The following is a 13,807-nucleotide window of genomic DNA, read 5'->3' as shown; positions in this document are numbered from 1 at the left end:
AAAGTTAATTTGCACTGAATAAAAGTAAACCTTAAAATATTACATATAACAGAACTATCCATCCCATTGAGGACCACACTGGAAATATGTTCCTATAAACTCTATGTTACTCTAGGTGAAAAAATCATATGTGTATAATGCATATGTAATTTTCCAAATAAATTAAAATCTACAACTTTCACATCCAAGTGGTAGTCATCTTTTGTTCATTTGTTTAGAATGTACAAATAGTATTTGACAAAGGAAAACACACAGAAAATAAAATTACCTATTATCAAAGTGGTTCTCATATCAATTCCAAAATGACTAATGGCATAAGGGAAAGAAGAAACGATATAACTACAAAAAAAATAATATTGAACTACAAAATCAAAATGATTTCATAATGACTAGAAAGTGAATACAAAATAATTAAGCACAGTTACTAAGCTAATACAACCACCAGCGTAAGAGAAAGATATAGTCACAAACACATTCAAGAACAACAGCACTAACCATATTCCCTAGCAACCATTTTGCTTGTTCCTAAAAAACGTCATATATTTATAAACTTGCAGATACTTTGTCGAGTCCCAGGGGAGGAAAATATAATTGTTGGGTGTACAAAGATCACTGTTCAATTAAGTAGAACTGTTCGTTCCCGTGTTTGAAAAATTCACTTTTTTTCATCAAGCTATCTCAAGTGGAAAATGAGAAACCAATACAGTTTCGCTACAGAAAACAGTTTGAAAACGCAGGTCTCTGTGCATTACATAAACATAGCTTGAACAAACCTAACGAGGAAAAAATCATTTGCAAAATACATAGCATTACTAATTCTAAAATCATTATACACAATATTTTGTCTTATGAGGCATCTTCAGCTATAAGAAGATGAAGAATATAAAATATGCAAATCAAGTTACCAGCGGAATACTTTGAGAAGTTCGTCCCTAAATCATCATAGAAAACGAAGAGTAACTTTCAGAAAATAGTGAATGATAAGGATAACTCGTACATAAAACAACCATCCTTGGTGACGATGTGATGGATAGTGTGTTTAAACAAATCAACTGTAATCCCAAAATCCCTGTACAGTTGCTCTCAATGTTCCTTCTCATTGTTTGAATAATATGTATGAAATCGTAGTTCAATGAACTGAACACTGAAAATTCTCCTCGTGAACTGGACTTTATCATGAGGTTAACAATAAATGATTCAGTATTTAGGCATCTTATGCATATCATGATCATTTCAAAGAAGTGTGATCGATTAACTAATCCGAGATCTTCGCCGACTAACACATGTCATTTTTGACTGACTATTCATTTTGAAAATGCATACAGTTCACATATAATTATGCTGTCGGAATTTCAAATAACTAAAAATCAAGTATATGCTAAATATAAATAACGAGAATGTGTATCATCTACTTGTTACAATCGCACCCTTCTATATATATATATATATATATATATATATATATATATATATATATATATATATATATATATATATATATATTTTCTTTTTTTTTTTTTGCCGCTGTCTCCCGCGTTTGCGAGGTAGCGCAAGGAAACAGACGAAAGAAATGGCCCAACCCACCCCCATACACATGTATATACATACGTCCACACACGCAAATATACATACCTACACAGCTTTCCATGGTTTACCCCAGACGCTTCATATGCCCTGATTCAATCCATTGACAGCACGTCAACCCCGGTATACCACACCGATCCAATTCACTCTATTCCTTGCCCTCCTTTCACCCTCCTGCATGTTCAGGCCCCGATCACACAAAATCTTTTTCACTCCATCTTTCCACCTCCAATTTGGTCTCCCACTTCTCCTCGTTCCCTCCACCTCCGACACATATATCCTCTTGGTCAATCTTTCCTCACTCATTCTCTCCATGTGACCAAACCATTTCAAAACACCCTCTTCTGCTCTCTCAACCACGCTCTTTTTATTTCCACACATCTCTCTTACCCTTACGTTACTTACTCGATCAAACCACCTCACACCACACATTGTCCTCAAACATCTCATTTCCAGCACATCCATCCTCCTGCGCACACCTCTATCCATAGCCCACGCCTTGCAACCATACAACATTGTTGGAACCACTATTCTTTCAAACATACCCATTTTTGCTTTCCGAGGTAATGTTCTCGACTTCCACACATTCTTCAAGGCTCCCAGAATTTTCGCCCCCTCCCCCACCCTATGATCCACTTCCACTTCCATGGTTCCATCCGCTGCCAGATCCACTCCCAGATATCTAAAACACTTCACTTCCTCCAGTTTTTCTCCATTCAAACTTACCTCCCAATTGACTTGACCCTCAACCCTACTGTACCTAATAACCTTGCTCTTATTCACATTTACTCTTAACTTTCTTCTTTCACACACTTTACCAAACTCAGTCACCAGCTTCTGCAGTTTCTCACATGAATCAGCCACCAGCGCTGTATCATCAGCGAACAACAACTGACGCACTTCCCAAGCTCTCTCATCCCCAACAGACTTCATACTTGCCCCTCTTTCCAAAACTCTTGCATTCACCTCCCTAACAACCCCATCCATATATATAAATGAAAGCCGGCAAGGCGGCGGGCTTGAATGGAACTACAGTGAAATTTATAAAAGAAAAAAAAAGGGGGTGACTGTGTTGTTGATTGGTTGGTAAGAATTTTCAATGTATGTATGGTTCATGATGAAGTGTCTGAGGATTGGCGGAATGCATGTATAGTACCATTGTACAAAGGCAATAAGATAAAAAAAAATGTTCAAATTACAGAGGTAAATTTTTGCCGAGTATTCCTGGGAAATTATATGGGACGGTATTGATTGAGAGGGTAAAGGCATGTACAGAGCATCAGACTGGAAAGAGCAGTGTGGTGTCAGAAGTGGTAGAAATGTATGCCAGAAATACTAAGAAAAACAGATGGATTTCTATGTAGCATTTATGGATCTGGAGAAGGCATATGATGGGGTTCATAGAGATGCTTTGTGGAAGGTATTAAGAGCATATGGTGTGGGAGGTAAGTTGCTAGAAGCAGTGAAATGTTTTTACCAAGAGTGTAAGGCATGTGTTCGAGTAGGAAGAAATGAAAGTGACTAGATCCCAGTGCATGTCGGTTTGCAGAGTGGGTGCGTGATGTCTCCATGGTTGTTTAATTTGTTATGGATGGGGTTGTTAGGGAGGTAAATGCAAGAGCTTTGGAAAGAGGGGCAAGTATGCAGACTGTTGTGGATGACAGGGCTTGGGAAGCGAGTCAGTTGTTGTTCGCGGATGATACAGCGCTGGTGGCCGATTCGGGTGAGAAACCGCAGAAGTTGGTGACTGAGTTTGGTAACGTGTGTGAAAGAAGAAAGCAGAGAGTAAATGTGAATAAGAGCAAGATTATTAGGTTCAGTAGGGTTCAGGGGCAAGTCAATTGGGAGGTAAGTTTGAATGGAGAAAAACTGGAGGAAGTGAAGTGTTTTAGATATCTGGGAGTGGATTTAGCAGCGGATGGAACCTTGGAAGCGGAAGTGATTCATAGGGTGGAGAGGGGGGGCAAAGGTTCTGGGAGCCTTGAAGAATGTGTGGAAGGCGATAACGTTATCTCGGAGAGCAAAAATGTGTATCTTTGAAGGAACTGTGGTTCCAGCAATGCTGTATGGCTGTGAGGCATGGGCTATAGATAGGGTTGTGCGGAGGAGGGTGGATATGTTGGAAATAAAATGTTTGAGGACAATATGTGGTTTGAGGTGGTTTTATCGAGGAAGTAATGAAAGGGCAAGAGAGATGTGTGGTAATAAAAAGAGTGTGGTTGAGAGAGCAGAAGAGGGTGTGTTGAAATGTTTTGTTCACATGGAGAGAATGAGTGAGGAAAGATTGACAAAGAGGATATAAGTGTCAGAGGTAGAGGGAACGAGGAGAAGCGGTAAACCAAATTGGAGGTGGAAGGATGGAGTGAAAAAGATTTTGAGCGATCGGGGCCTGAACATACAGGAGGGTGAAAGGAGGTTCAAGGAATAGAATGAATTGGAATTATGTGGTATACCGGGGTCGACGTGTTGTCAATGGATTGAACCAGGGCATGTGAAGCGTCTGGGGTAAACCATGGAAAGTTTTGTGGGGCCTGGATGTGGAAAGGGAGCTGTGGTTTCGGTGCATTATACATGACAGCAAGACTGAGTGTGAACGAATGTGGCCATTTTTTGTCTTTTCCTAGCGCTACCCACCGGGGGGAAGGGGGAGATGCTATTTCATGTGTGGCGGGGTGGCGACGGAAATGAATAAGGGCAGACAGTATGAATTATGTACATGTGTGCATATATTTATGTATATATTTATGTATACGATAAAATGTATAGGTATGTATATGTGCGTGTGTGGACGTGTTTGCATAACATGGGTATGTTGGTGTTTCCTTGCGCTACCTCGCTAACGCGGGAGACAGCGACAAAGAATAATAGATGAAAATATACATTGAAATGCATAGGTATGTATATGTGCGTGTGTGGGTGTTTATATTTATACATGTGTATGTGGATGGGTTGGGCAATTCTCCGTCTGTTTCCTTGCGCTACCTCGCAAACGCTGCAGACGGCGGTTAAGGGTAATGAATAATATATATATATATATATATATATATATATATATATATATATATATATATATATATATATATACACTGTCGCTGTCTCCTGCGTCAGCGAGGTAGCGCAAGGAAACAGACAAAAGAATGGCCCAACCCACCCAAACACACATGTATGTACATACACGTCCACACACGCACATATACATACCTATACATCGCGACGTATACATATATATACACACACAGACATAAACATATATACTCATGTACATAATTCATACTATCTGCCCTTATTCATTCCCATCGCCACCCCGCCACACATGAAATGACAACCCCCTACCTCCGCATGTGCGCGAGGTAGCGCTAGGAAAAGAGAACAAAGGCCACATTCGTTCACAATCAGTCTCTAGCTGTCATGTATAATGCACCGAAACCTCAGCTCCCTTTCCACATCCAGGCCCCACAAAACTTTCCATGGTTTACCCGACGCTTCATATGCCCTGGTTCAATCCATTGACAGCAAGTCGACCCCGGTATACCACATCGTTCCAGTTCACTCTATTCCTTGCCCTCCTTTCACCCTCCTGCATGTTCAGGCCCCGATCACTCAAAATATTTTTCACTCCATCTTTCCACCTCCAATTTGGTCTCCCACTTCTCCTCGCTCCCTCCACCTCTCACACATATATCCTCTTTGTCAATCTTTCCTCACTCATTCTCTCCATGTGACCAAACCATTTCAAACTCCCTCTTCTGCTCTCTCAACCACACTCTTTTCATTACCACACATCTCTCTTACCCTTTCATTACTTACTCTATCAAATCACGTCACACCACATATTGTCCTCAAACATCTCATTTCCAGCACATCCACTCTCCTCCGCACAACTCTATCTATAGCCCACGCCTCGCAACCATATAACATTGTTGGAACCACTATTCCTTCAGACATACCCAATTTTGCTTTCCAAGATAACGTTCTCGACTTCCACACATCTTTCAATGCCTCAGAACTTTCGCCCCCTCACCCACCCTATGATTCACTCCTCCTTCCATGGTTCCATCCGCTGCCAAATCCACTCCCAGATATCTAAAACACTTCACTTCCTCCAGTTCTTCTCCATTCAAACTTACCTCCCAATTGACTTGTCCCTCAACCCTACTGTACCTAATAACATTGCTCTTATTCACTTTTACTCTCAGCTTTCGACTTTCACACACTTTACCAAACTCAGTCACCGGCTTCTGCAGTTTCTCACATGAATCAGCCACAAGAGCTGTATCATCAGCGAACAACAACTGACTCACTTTCCAAGCTCTCTCATCCACAACAGACTACATACTTGCCCCTCTTTCCAAAACTCTTGCATTCACTTCCCTAACAACCCCATCCATAAACAAATTAAACAACCATGAAGACATCACGCACCCCGGCCGCAAACCAACATTCACTGAGAACTAATCACTTTCCTCTCTTCCTACACGTACACATGCCTTACATCCTCGATAAAAACATTTCACTGCCTCTAACAACTTGCCTCCCACACCATATATTCTTAATACCTTCCACAGAGCATCTCTATCAACTCTATCATATGCATTCTCCAGATTCATAAATGCTACATACAAATCCATTTGCTTTTCTAAGTATTTCTCACATACATTCTTCAAAGCAAACACCTGATCCACACATCCTCTACCACTTCTGAAACTACACTGCTCTTCCCCAATCTGATGCTCTGTACATGCCTTCACCCTCTCAATCAATACCCTTCCATATAATTTCCCAGGAATACTCAACTAACTTATCCCTCTATTATCCCTCTTGCCTTTGTACCATGGCACTATGCAAGCATTCCGCCAATCCTCAGGCACCTCACCATGAGTCATACATGCATTAAATAACCTTACCAACCACTCAACAATACAATCACCCCTTTTTCAAATAGATTCCATTGCAATACTATCCAAACCCGCTGCCTTGCCGGCTTTCATCTTCCGCATAGCTTTGACTACCTCTTATCTGTTTACCACACATATATATATATATATATTTTTTTTTTTTTCATACTTTGTCGCTGTCTCCCGCGTTTGCGAGGTAGCGCAAGGAAACAGACGAAAGAAATGGCCCAACCCCCCCCCCCCCATACACATGTATATACATACGTCCACACACGCAAATATACATACCTACACAGCTTTCCATGGTTTACCCCAGACGCTTCACATGCCTTGATTCAATCCACTGACAGCACGTCAGCCCCGGTATACCACATCGCTCCAATTCACTCTATTCCTTGCCCTCCTTTAACCCTCCTGCATGTTCAGGCCCCGATCACACAAAATCTTTTTCACTCCAACTTTCCACCTCCAATTTGGTCTCCCTCTTCTCCTTGTTCCCTCCACCTCCGACACATATATCCTCTTGGTCAATCTTTCCTCACTCATCCTCTCCATGTGCCCAAACCACTTCAAAACACCCTCTTCTGCTCTCTCAACCACGCTCTTTTTATTTCCACACATCTCTCTTACCCTTACGTTACTCACTCGATCAAACCACCTCACACCACACATTGTCCTCAAACATCTCATTTCCAGCATATCCATCCTCCTGCGCACAACTCTATCCATAGCCCACGCCTCGCAACCATACAACATTGTTGGAACCACTATTCCTTCAAACATACCCATTTTTGCTTTCCGAGATAATGTTCTCGACTTCCACACATTCTTCAAGGCCCCCAGAATTTTCGCCCCCTCCCCCACCCTATGATCCACTTCCGCTTCCATGGTTCCATCCGCTGCCAGATCCACTCCCAGATATATATATATATATATATATATATATATTTTTTTTTTCAAACCATTCGCCATTTCCCGCATTAGCGAGGTAGCGTTAAGAACAGAGGACTGGGCCCTTGAGGGAATACCCTCACCTGGCCCAATTCTCTGTTCCTTCTTTTGGAAAATTAAAATATATACATATATATATATATATATATATATTTTTTTTTTCATACTATTCGCCATTTCCCGCGATAGCGAGGAAGCGTTAAGAACAGAGGACTGGGCCTCTGAGGGAATATCCTCACCTGGACCTCTTCTCTGTTCCTTCTTTTGGAAAAAAAAAAAAAAAAAAAAAAAAAAAAAAAACGAGAGGGGAGGATTTCCAGCCCCCCGCTCCCTTCCCTTTTAGTCGCCTTCTACGACACGCAGGGAATACGTGGGAAGTATTCTTTCTCTTTTATTTATTTATTTATTTTGCTTTGTCGCTGTCTCCCGCGTTAGCGAGGTAGTGCAAGGAAACAGATGAGAGAATGGCCCGACCCGCCCACATACACATGTATATACATACATGTCCACACATGCACAATATACATACCTATACATCTCAATGTACACACATATATACACACACAGACATATACATATATACACATGTACATAATTCATACTTTTCTTTTTTCTTTCAAACTATTCGCCATTTCCCGCATTCTCCCCATCCTCATATATATATATGAGGATGGGGAGAAAGAATACTTACCACGTATTCCCCGCGTGTCGTAGCCGACGACTTAAGGGAGCGAAAGCGGGGGCTGGAATATACCCCTTCCCCCCTTTCTTGTATTTAAATTTCCAAAAAGGGAAACAGGAGGAGTCATGCGGGGAGTGCTCATCCACCTCGAGGGCCCAAACTTGGGTGTCTAAATGTGTGTGGATGTAGCCAAGATGAGAAAAAAAGCAGATATAGGTAGTATGTTTGAGGAAAGGAACCTGGATGTTTTGGCTCTGAGTGAAACAAAGCTCAAGGGTAAAGGAGAAGAGTGGTTTGGGAATGTCTTGGGAAGTAAAGTCAGGGGTTGGTGAAAGGACAAGAGCAAAGGAAAGAGTAGCACTACTCCTGAAGCAGGAGTTGTGGGTGTATGTGATAGAGTGTAGGAAAGTAAACTCTAGATTGATATGGGTAAAACTGAAAGTAGATAGAGAGAGATGGGTGATTATTGGTACCTATGCACCTGGTCATGAAAAGAAAGATCATGAGAGGCAAATGTTTTGGGAGCAGATGAGTGAGTGTGTCAGCAACTTTGACGCACGAGACTTGGTTATAGATAGGGGTGATTTGAATGCAAAGGTGAGCAATGTGGCAGTTGAGGGTATAATTGGTGTACATGGGGTGTTCAGTGTTGTAAATGGAAATGGTACAGAGTTTGTGGATTTGTGTGCTGAAAAAGGACAGGCGATTGCGAATACCTGGTTTAAAAAGAGAGATATACACAAGCATACGTATGTGATTAGGAGAGATGGCCAGAGGGAGTTACTGAATTACTTGTTAATTGATAGGCGTGTAAAAGAAGGACTTTTGGATCTTAATGTGCTAAGAAGGGCAGCTGGAGGGATGTCTGATCACTATCATGTGGAAGCGAAGGTGAAGATTTGTGGAGGTTTTCAGAAAAGAAGAGAGAATGTTAGGGCAAAGAAAGTGGTGAGAGTGAGCGAGCTTGGAAAGGAGACTTGTGTATGGAAGTACCAGGAGAGATTGAGCGCAGAATGACGTAAGGGGAGATGCATGTGGCATGAGAAAGTTGGGGGGGGGGGGGGGGGCAGATTAGAAAGGGCAGTGAGTGGTCGGATGAAGAAGTAAGATTGTTAGTGAAAGAGAAGGGAGAGGTGTTTGGACGATTTTTGCAGGGAAGTAGTGCGAATGACTGGGAAATGTATAAAAGAAGAGGCAGGAGGTCAAGAGAAAGGTACAAGAGGTGAAATAGAAGGCAAATGAGAGTTGGGGTGAGATAGTACCATTGAATTTTAGGAAGAATAAAGAGATGCTTTAAGAGGATTTGAATGGAGTGAATAAGACAAGAGAACAAATGGAAACATCGATGAAGGGGGCAAATAAGAAGGTAATATCAAGTAGTGATGAAGTGAGAAGGAGATGGAGTGGGTATTTTGAAGGTTTGTTGAATGTGTTTGATGACAGAGTCGCAGATATAGGGTGTTTTGGTTAGGGTGGTGTGCGAAGAGAGAGGATCAGGAAGAAAGGTTGGGTAAGCAAAGAAGAGGTAGTGAAAGCTTTGCGGAAGACGAAAGCCGGCAAGGCGGCAGGTTTGGATGGTATTGCAGTGGAATATATTAAAAATGGGGGTGACTGTGTTGTTAATTGGTTGGTAAGGATATTCAATGTATGTATGGCTCACTGTGAAGTGCCTGAGGATCAGTGAAATTCATGCATAATACCATTGTACAAGGGCAAAGGGGATTAAGGTGAGTGTTCAAATTACAAAGGTACAAGTTTGTTAAGTATTCCTGGGAAATTACATCTGAGGGTTTTGACTGAGCCAGTAAAGGCATGTACAGAGCATCAGACTGGGGAAGAGCAGTGTGGTTTCAGATGTGGTAGACGATGTGTGGATCAGGTGTTTGCTTTGAAGAATGCACGAAGAAATACTTACAAAAACAGATGGATCTATATGTAGCATTTATGGATCTGGAGAAGGCATATGATAGGGTTGATAGAGATGCTTTGTGGAAGATTTTAAGAGTATATGGTGTGGGAGGTAAGTTGCAAGAAGTGGTGAAAAGTTTTTATCGAGGATGTAAGGCATGTGTGCGAGTAGGAAGAGAGGAAAGCGACTGGTTCTAAGTAAAGGTCAGTTTGCGGCAAGGGTGCGTGATGTCCCCATTGTTGTTAAATTTGGTTATGGATGGGTTGTTTGAGGAAGTAAATGCAAGAGTTTTAGAAAGAGTGGGCAAGTATGCACTATGTTCTGGATGAGAGGGCTTGGGAAGCGAGTCAGTTGTTGTTCGCTGATGATACAGCGTTGGTGGCCGATTCGGGTGAGAAACTGCAGAAGTTGGTGACTGAGTTTGGCAAAGTGTGTGAAAGAAGAAAGTTGAGAGCAAATATGAATAAAAGCAAGGTTATTAGGTTCGGTAGGGTTGAGAGACAAGTTAACTGGGAGGTAGGTTTGAACGGAGAAAAACTGGAGGGAGCTAAGTGTGTTAGATATCTGAGTTGACTTAGCAGCGGATGGATCCATGGAAACGGAAGTGAGTCACAGGGAGGAAGAGGGGGAGAAGGTTCTGGGAGCGTTGAATAATGTGTGGAAGGGAAGAACATTATCTCGGAGTGCAAAAATGGGTATGTTTGAAGGAATAGTGGTTTCAACAATGTTATATGGTTGCGAGGCATGGGCTATAGATATGGTTGTGTGGAGGAGGGTGGATGTGTTGGAAATGAAATGCTTGAGGATAATATGTGGTGTGAGGTGCTTTCATCAAGTAAGTAATGAAAGGGTAAAAGAGACGTGTGGTAATAAAAAGAGAGTGGTTGAGAGAGCAGAAGAGGGTGTGCTGAAATAGTTTGGGCACATTGAGAGAATGAGAGAGGAAAGACTGACAAAGAGGATATATGCATCAGAGGTGGAGGGGAGGAGGAGAAGCAGGAATCCAAATTGGAGGTGGAAGGATGAAGTAAAAAAGATTTTGAGCGATCGGGGCCTGATTATGCAGGAGGGAGAAAGGCATGCAAGGAATAGAGTGAATTGGAATGATGTGGTATACCGGGGTCGACGTGATCTCAATGGATAGAACCGGGACAGGTGAAGCGTCTGGGGTAAACCATGGAAAGGTCTGTGGTTTCGGTGCATTATACACGACAGCTAGAGACTGAGTGTGAACGAATGTGACCCTTTTTTGTCTTTTCCTGGCGCTACCTAGCTGATGTGGGAGATGGTGATAACAAATATGAATCATATATATATGAGTCAGTTGTTGTTCGCTGATGATACAGCGCTGGTGGCTGATTCATGTAAGAAACTGCAGAAGCTGGTGACTGAGTTTGGTAAAGTGTGTGAAAGAAGAAAGTTAAGAGTAAATGTAAATAGAGCAAGGTTATTAGGTACAGTAGGGTTGAGGGTCAAGTCAATTGGGAGGTAAGTTTGAATGGAGAAAAACTGGAGGAAGTAGTGTTTTAGATATCTGGGAGTGGATCTGGCAGCGGATGGAACCATGGAAGCGGAAGTGAATCATAGGGTGGGGGAGGGGGCGAAAATCCTGGGAGCCTTGAAGAATGTGTGGAAGTCGAGAACATTATCTCGGAAAGCAAAAATGGGTATGTTTGAAGGAATAGTGGTTCCAACAATGTTGTATGGTTGCGAGGCGTGGGCTATGGATAGAGTTGTGCGGAGGAGGGTGGATGTGCTGGAAATGAGATGTTTGAGGACAATGTGTGGTGTGAGGTGGTTTGATCGAGTAAGTAATGTAAGGGTGAGAGAGATGTGTGGAAATAAAAAGAGCGTGGTTGAGAGAGCAGAAGATGGTGTTTCGAAATGGTTTGGGCACATGGAGAGAATGAGTGAGAAAGATTGACCAAGAGGATATATGTGTCGGAGGTGGAGGGAACGAGGAGAAGTGGGAGACCAAATTGAAGGTGGAAAGATGGAGTGAAAAGGATTTTGAGTGATCGGGGCCTGAACATGCAGGAGGGTGAAAGGCGGGCAAGGAATAGAGTGAACTGGATCGATGTGGTATACCAGGGTTGACGTGCTGTCAGTGGATTGAATCAGGGCATGTGAAGCGTCTGGGGTAAACCATGGAAAGCTGTGTAGGTATGTGTATTTGCGTGTGTGGACGTGTATGTATATACATGTGTATGGGGGTGGGTTGGGCCATTTCTTTCCTCTGTTTCCTTGCGCTACCTCGCAAACGCGGGAGACAGCGGCAAAAAAAGAAGAAAAAAAAAGAAAATATATATATATATATATATATATATATATATATATATATATATATATATATATATATATATATATATATCTTTCTTTCTTTCAAACTATTCGCCATTTCCCGCATTAGCGAGGTAGCGTTAAGAACAGAGGACTGGGCCTTTGAGGGAATACCCTCACCTGGCCCAATTCTCTGTTCCTTCTTTTGGAAAATTAGAAAAAAAAAACGAGGGGAGGATTTCCAGCCACCCGCTCCCTCCCCTTTTAGTCGCCTTCTACGACACGCAGGGAATACGTGGGAAGTATTCTTTCTCCCCTATCCCCAGGGATATATATATATATATATATATATATATATATATATATATATATATATATATATATATATATATATATATTTATATATATTTTTTTTTCTTTTATTATACTTTGTCCACCCTCCTCCGCACAACTCTATCCATAGCCCACGCCTCGCAACCATACAACATTGTTGGAAAAGAAAAAAAAAGAAAATATATATATATATATATATATATATATATATATATATATATATATATATATATATAAAGTCTTTAAAATGCTTCGGTATGACTCGAACGGCCTCAATGACCTTGGTAGTCAACAGTCTTGAAGCCCAAACCACCAACCCACGAAAACCTCAACAAATGAAAGCCATGCAGAAGCACAACTCAACAACACAAAATAATGAAATTAAAGCGTTTCTTTCACGATGGAATAATAGAACGTTCATAACATGAAGCTCCTGTACAGCGTGCATATATAGCCTGGGTGATAATCACGCTCGGCCGACTGTGTCGGGAATGGTTTAGATAACTGTCCGGGCCAGCACGGTGTCTCGCGTCTCTATACAACTGTCTTTCCAGTAGTATACAGTCTCCTGGTTAGATCTAACCTCTGGGGCTAGGAGGAATATGTCGTGTCTCCGGGTAATACCCGCCCAGGCCAGCAGGTCGTCTCCAAACTATCACCTTGAAAGCCAGCAGGACATCATCTCGTGCAGGGAGCACTGCCACAGAGAACACCCGTTATGATATTCCCCTTCAACGTTTTGCTTTCTCCACCTCCAGACACGCGATCTTCACACTGACCACGATCCTCCAGGCATACAGTACAGCATGAGTAATTCCTGAACTGACCGACTGCCACTGACCTAAATAACGTTTTGTTTTTTGTTCTATAAAACTTTTTACAACTTGTTTTTACCAGTATAATGAGAAAGGAAAGAGTTCCAGCCTACGACAGAATGCCATTAAACTACATAAAACTTTACAGCGAGGTCTACCAAGCATCAAAGCCTCGTAGAGTCACCATGTACCACAGTACTTATTCTAGTTTTCACTTATGTGATACTAAAACCTCGATAATCATCATTCATCACATACCAACACTTCTGTAATGAACGCTATTAACAGCACTCTTCATCTCAGGCCTCTTAATATAACTAATTTTGTATGTATGTATGTATGTAGCCTGGCAGTCACG

General features: G+C 41.8%; 1 protein-coding gene across 7 annotated transcripts in view; it reads right to left on the bottom strand.

The window, feature by feature from the left end:
• Positions 1-13,807, bottom strand: part of Lrp4 (LDL receptor related protein 4) — a 497,094-nt gene that overhangs the window by 289,287 nt on the left and 194,000 nt on the right. The gene's annotated exons all lie outside the window — the stretch shown is intronic.

Source organism: Panulirus ornatus, chromosome 10 (genome assembly GCF_036320965.1).
Source record: "Panulirus ornatus isolate Po-2019 chromosome 10, ASM3632096v1, whole genome shotgun sequence".
NCBI classification, from domain to species: Eukaryota; Metazoa; Arthropoda; class Malacostraca; order Decapoda; family Palinuridae; genus Panulirus; species Panulirus ornatus.
The sequence above is the reverse complement of the archived record's forward strand: the minus strand, read 5'-3'. Positions and strand labels throughout refer to the sequence as shown.